We start from the raw sequence: 7,500 nt of genomic DNA, 5'->3' as shown, positions 1-7,500 counted from the left end.
ATGCTGACACACTTACCCCTACACTTCAGTATGTAAGTACCCACACTCATGCTGACACACTTACCCCTACACTTCAGTATGTAAGTACCCACACTCATGCTGACACACTTACCCCACACTTCAGTATGTGGCACTCACACTCATGCTGGACACACTTACCCCACACACCCACACTCATGCTGACACACTTACCCCTACACTTCAGTATGTAAGTACCCACACTCATGCTGACACACTTACCCCTACACTTCAGTATGTAAGTACCCACACTCATGCTGACACACTTACCCCTACACTTCAGTATGTAAGTACCCACACTCATGCTGACACACTTACCCCTACACTTCAGTATGTAAGTACCCACACTCATGCTGACACACTTACCCCTACACTTCAGTATGTAAGTACCCACACTCATGCTGACACACTTACCCCTACACTTCAGTATGTAAGTACCCCTACACACCCACACCTCATGCTGACACACTTACCCCTCACACTTCAGTATGTGGCACCCACACTCATGCTGCTGACACACTTACTCCCTACACTCAGTATGTAAGTACCCACACTCATGCTGACACACTTACCCCTACACACCCACACTCATGCTGACACACTTACCCCTACACTTCAGTATGTAAGTACCCACACTCATGCTGACACACTTACCCCTACACTTCAGTATGTAAGTACCCACACTCATGCTGACACACTTACCCCTACACTTCAGTATGTAAGTACCCACACTCATGCTGACACACACTTACTCCCTACACACCCACACACTCATGTTGACACACTTACTCCCTACACTTCAGTATGTGGGCACCTACACTCATGCTGACACACTTACCCCTACACTTCAGTATGTAAGTACCCACACTCATGCTGACACACTTACCCCTACACTTCAGTATGTAAGTACCCCTACACACCCACACTCATGCTGACACACTTACCCCTACACACCCACACTCATGCTGACACACTTACCCCTACACTTCAGTATGTAAGTACCCCTACACACCCACACTCATGCTGACACACTTACCCCTACACCCACACTCATGCTGCTGACACACTTACCCCTACACACCCACACACTCATGCTGACACACACACTTACCCCTACACTTCAGTATGTGGGCACTCTACACACCCACACCATGCTGGGACACACCCTACCCCTACACACCCACACTCATGCTGACACACTTACCCCTACACTTCAGTATGTAAGTACCCCTACACACCCACACTCATGCTGACACACTTACCCCTACACACCCACACTCATGCTGACACACTTACCCCTACACACCCACACTCATGCTGACACACTTACCCCTACACTTCAGTATGTAAGTACCCCTACACACCCACACTCATGCTGACACACTTACCCCTACACACCCACACTCATGCTGACACACTTACCCCTACACTCCTAAAATGAATGTGTTGAAAACAACACAACTTGTGTATAGTGGCAAGTGCCAAAAGCTCAATGTGTTGTGTTTATTGTATCTAGCCTCCCTATTTTATTTGTGATTGCCTCTATTACATAGTGAAACTATAATCTTAAGGTAGGCCTACTTAGTCTACTCAGTCATAATGTAGGCCTACTCAGCCTACTCAGTCATAATGTAGATCATTTAGCCAGGTGAAGAAACTTTATAGCTGCTCTTACAATTGGGTGCATATGTTTCCATCACATGACTATGAACTGACAGGTGTAAAACAATGTCTTGTTAACAGAATAAAAAACAAAAGTTACATAAATGCCATTAAACATACAAGAAAATTGACAATTTGAAAGTGTACAGACTTATATATTATAGAAAATCTGAGCAGTAATTTGACAGCCAGCCAAGAAAGTAGACTTTAGACAAATGCCTTCCTGCCACATTTGACCATTGACCATATAAGGTCTGCTCTGTAGGCAGTGTTGTGCAGGTTCATATATGTAACATGGAATTATATACATATAATAGAGAGAGAGAGAGTAGGGTAAGAGCAATATTTATTACTATACTACCTCTTTTTATTTTTAAAATTCACCCTCTTTATAATCAACTGCCCATTACCATTCCTAACTATTGTGGGGGTTCACTCATCACGACCAGAGCAGTAGTCCAACATATATCTGGATCTAAACAGCGCCCAGAGCAGTAGTCCTACATACATCTGGATCTAAACAGCGCCCAGAGCAGTAGTCCTACATACATCTGGATCTAAACAGCAACCAGAGCAGTGATTCAGAATCTCACATAAACCCAGTGTTTTCTCTTCTTGATTTTTAGCAGTGGGGGAGGCCAGTCCTTTATTTGATGAACGGAGGTGCAGATCGTCTCCTTTGTTTGGTAAGGCCTATAGTCTGTGATTCACATTAACTGTATGTCATCACCGCAAGCAGGCCCAGGGTGGGTAATCGAGAATTTCCAGTGGGCGCTTCACTTTTGGGCGGTCGAGGAAAAAAAAAAATGGACATGTCACGTTATTCTATCTTCTCTTAAAGTAGCTACACAGTACACACGTTCTGCACTCTCTGCATGACACCTTTGCCTCTGTATGGGTTGTCGCCTACCATGTGAGGGAGTCCTCCCCTCCCAAAAAGAGTTGGTTGGGTCCATATAGCCCGTCTTTTCCAAAAAGTTTTCTCAGATACATCAGCCAGACCCATCCTACAGTAGCCGTGGCGTCAGGAAGAAGGGATGGTAGAAGCGGCCAGGTAAAGCGGCCAGGAGGGACTGAAGCGGCCAGGTAGAAGCGGCCAGGTAGAAGCGGCCAGGAGGGACTGAAGCGGCCAGGTAAAGCGGCCAGGTAGAAGCGGCCAGGTAGAAGCGGCCAGGAGGGACTGAAACGGCCAGGTAGAAACGGCCAGGTAGAAACGGCCAGGAGGGACTGAAACGGCCAGGTAGAAACGGCCAGGTAGAAACGGCCAGGAGGGACTGAAACGGCCAGGTAGAAACGGCCAGGAGGGACTCAAGCTTGTGAGTAAAGCGGCCAGGTGGAGTGCACTTTAAATGTGCCAAGCTTCAGATTACAGACACAAGTGGCAACTGGTAGAGATAGCCTATAGGCAATGATTGTGTAAATATGAGTATTGGGCTAATTTTGGGCCCGTTGTAGTGTTGTCAAGCTATTCTAACTTAACATATTAAATTACTTAAAATGTGTACTTTTTGTATCGATTCACTTAGACTTTTGCAGTATGCACAAATATTGATAACAAAACTGAAGCTTGATCTGTGTGGAAGCCTATATGGGGTAAAATTGTAGCCTCTGAGCAGCAGATCAACCAGTCGACCACTGAAAATGATGAGCCGAAGTGGTGATGAGGAGGCCATGACTACAGAGGACAAGTAGAGAGGATAAAATTAAAGTTATTTAATGCAAAGAAGAGCAATTATACTACATGATTAACCTATATGCCTTGTTTGCTCAGAAGAGGATGGTAAAGGTAGGCTAAATCATCAAATAACAATATAGCCTACCCATGCAAAAAACATGTAGCCTAAACATTGGTCAATATGCCTCTTTGTGGAAGCGTGGGACAGGCTACATTTCAAAGGCTTTTCTTTCTTTTCTTTTCTTTCTTTCTGTTTTGTTAACTTGTGGAATAGTGAAATATTTTTGTTAACTTCTCAGTTGAAGTGAATTATTATATAACCTTTACACATTTGTTGAACCATGGTACTAATAAAAACTACAGGATAGTAAGAGCTGAAATGTTGCTTCATTTATCCAATTTCCACCACTATGGAAAACGTGGGCCGGTCTTGGGCCTGAAACTCCCGGGCTGCAAGTGCACTGCAAGTGCACTAGTCCGTGATTCACATTCAACTGTAGGCTATCGCCGCAAGTGCACTAAACGTTTTCCTCCAAGTTGTGTGTCGTCCCCACATTTGTAAAATTGCTATAATGCCATTTACCCTCGTTACTACCCTACCAGTCAATGCTTTTTGGCTTCATCAAATCACGTTGAGTACGCATCTAACATTATTGACTACGCATCTAACATTACTAACATTATTGAGTATGCATCTAACATTATTGAGTATGCATCTAACATTATTGAGTACGCATCTAACATTATTTCTAAGAGGCTAGGCTCATTTAGGTTCAAATAGGCCTACTAAGCTATATGAAGCACAATTTAAAGTTCTCTTTGAGTTGGATCTGCTCCAAAAACCGAATGGGTTTTCCTTAGCCTGTGCTACACATTTACACCAAGTTGTGAAAATTGTACCGGTACTTTTTGCAATGTTGTTGACAGATGGCTCAGTAAATGGAAGCTCTTGATCGCGCATGCCACTAACGTCTATAAAAACAATGTTTATGGATCAAAACTAAACAGACACCGCTGATGGTGTTGCTGTTTACTGCTCAACTGTGATGATGTGAGCGCCAGCCAGCGGCGGGCACCTACTGCCTGATGCACCCGGTCAATATCGTGCGCCCGCCTGCCCTAAGGCGAGGATCACATCAGCCAGCGGCCAGCGGCAAACGCAATGCTCAGACCATAATAAGTTTGATCTCGTTCCTAAGCAACACAAACGGTTTGTCAATTGAATACGCTCGCGTTGCGCTTTGAAGGTTGAACCAAGTTCAACGCTCAGCTTGTTCAACGCTAGTATTACGCCAGCATTGCCACCGTTCCACTGCTGAACCATAGAGAACAATAGGAAACCTGCTGCTTGCCGCTGGCTAATGTGATCCCTGCCTAATTCTGAAGCAGTGGCTCTCTCTCTCTCACACACACACACACATACCTATCAGTTATAACCATCTCATTCTCTCTCTCTCTCTCTCTCTCACTCACTCTCTCTCTCTCACACACACACACACACACACTGATGATAATCACACACACTCCCCTGTCTTTTGCAGATATGTTTACTTGGTGAGTAGTTGTCTTCTAAACACCAAGATACTGGTCAATAGCACAAACACACACATACACACACACACACACACACACACACACACACACACACAAAATGGTCAACAACACACACTCGTCAACAACACACATACACACTGACCATCAGAACATGGCATACTGGTCATTAGAACACAGACACACTAGTCATTAGAACACAGACACACTAGTCATTAGAACACATACACACTAGTCATTAGAACACATACACACTGGTCAATAGAACACTGAGACACTGACCATTAGAACACACACACACTAGTCATTAGAACACAGACACACTAGTCGTTAGAACACAGACAGACTGGTCATTAGAACACAGACAGACTGGTCATTAGAACACAGACACACTAGTCATTAGAACACACTAGTCATTAGAACACTGACACACTGACAGACAGCCATATTGACCAATCAGAACGCACTCTCAGCCATATTGACCAATTAGAGCGCATTCTCAACCATATTGACCAATCAGAGCGCATTATCAACCATATTGACCAATCAGCGCGCATTGTCAGCCATATTGACAGTACTCCATCAGAGCAGCGCTGGAGTTGAACCGTACTGCACGCTAGCCCAGCTCCACAACCACTACGCTAATACTGCCCACGAATACACCCAGAGGCTGTCACACTAGCTGTGAGTGGAAAGTTATCAGAAAATAATGTGTGTGTGTGTGTGTGTGTGTGTGTGTGTGTGTGTGTGTGTGACTGCAGTAGCACTGAGAGGTGTAATGTATTTTTTCCAATTTACACTCACAGACAGACACACACACATTAAAACAGGATGTAGTGTGGGTGTCCACCCATGACTAATGCTCCTCCTGAGTGCTTATTATGGGCTGTTAAGCAGGGGACTATGAGTCACACAGAGAACTGTCGCCGTGGTAATTGCCTATGTCTTACAAATCAGAGTATCTCATCTAATGCTCCGACACACACACACACACACACACATTCAGAACTGTCACCATGGTAATTGCCTGTGTCTTACAGATCAGTATATCTCATCTAATGCTCTCACACACACACACACACACAGACACACACACACACAGGGCCAGTAAGTGGGCTTCAGCAGAGAGTAATGGCCTGAGATGCTGTGTGAAGATGGCCGACTCTGATGTCTGTTTTTATCAGTATAGCCTAAACACACAGTATCCCACATCACATTTACACACACACAGTATCCCACATCACATTTACGCACACACACACAGTATCCCACATCACACATACACACACACACACACACACACACACAGTATCACACTTGCACACACACACACACACACACACACACAGTATCCCACATCACACTTACGCACACACACACAGTATCACACATCACATTTTGCACACACACACACACACACACACACACACACACACAGTATCCCACATCACACTTACACACACACACACACACACAGTATCACACATCACATTTAACACACACACACACACACACACACAGTATCCCACATCACATTTACACACACACACACAGTATCACACATCACATTTATACACACACACACACACACACACACTGACTGGACCAGTAAGAGGGGAACTCTGATGTCCTGTTTTCTTCAACAGGCTTAATCAGGCTTTTTTTTTTGCTGTCCTGTCTTGCTCCTCAGATTTGGAAGGAGCAGTAAGAGCCAAACAGGGTTTATTTACAGCGGCAGCAGCACAGAGGTCAACATGAGTCTGGCATTGGCAAACTCATAACAGCGCCATCATCACCATTTCTACCAGTGAACAAAAATACACTGCCCCTGCTCCCATTTCAGTGGTGTGTGTGTGTGTGTGTGTGTGTGTGTGGTGTTCCTGTTTCAGAGGAATCTGGTCACCCGACACCGTGTGTGTGTGTGTGTGTCCGATGAACCTCCCTTCAGACAAACCAGGTCAGTCGGTGACATTTATTAAGTTACATGAATTCATGTCCACACACACACACACACACACACACACACACATACACAGGCATATTAAGAATCACTTATTTATCAGAGTTAGGCTATGTAGGCTATCTGTTATTCGCAATCATTAAAGAACAAAATTAAAAATTAGGCCATCACATATGATGATAACACATAAAATAAAAATAAATAAATATAAAGATAAGCGGAAACCACGGAAACTGAAACCACAATTGACACCATGTGATGGCAGGGAAAATCAGTATCAGTGACCGCTAGCGTTATTTCCTCTTTTCCGATTCTGTGCGCGTGTCAGCGCACTGTTGGCCAATCCCCTTTTCCACCGTGTGTTCAGACAGCGGTGGAGTTAAGTTTCGATTCCACCTTAAATATTATATTAGGCCTACAGTAACTCCACCGCATTTTTTGAATGAATCTTGTCCAAGTTAGCCTACTGTATACCTGTGATCGTCGCCTATAGCCCTGGAGTGAGGAAGGGATGTTGATACCTGTATTGACAGCAGAGGGGCCACTGGGACCTAGGGAGTGAAAAAGGGATCATTGAGGAGCTAAAGACAGACACATGGGTGAACTGAGTTCATGTCTATGAAGGCAAGGCCTT

This window comes from Alosa alosa, chromosome 15 (assembly GCF_017589495.1).
Source record: "Alosa alosa isolate M-15738 ecotype Scorff River chromosome 15, AALO_Geno_1.1, whole genome shotgun sequence".
Classification (NCBI taxonomy): Eukaryota; Metazoa; Chordata; class Actinopteri; order Clupeiformes; family Clupeidae; genus Alosa; species Alosa alosa.
The sequence above is the reverse complement of the archived record's forward strand: the minus strand, read 5'-3'. Positions refer to the sequence as shown.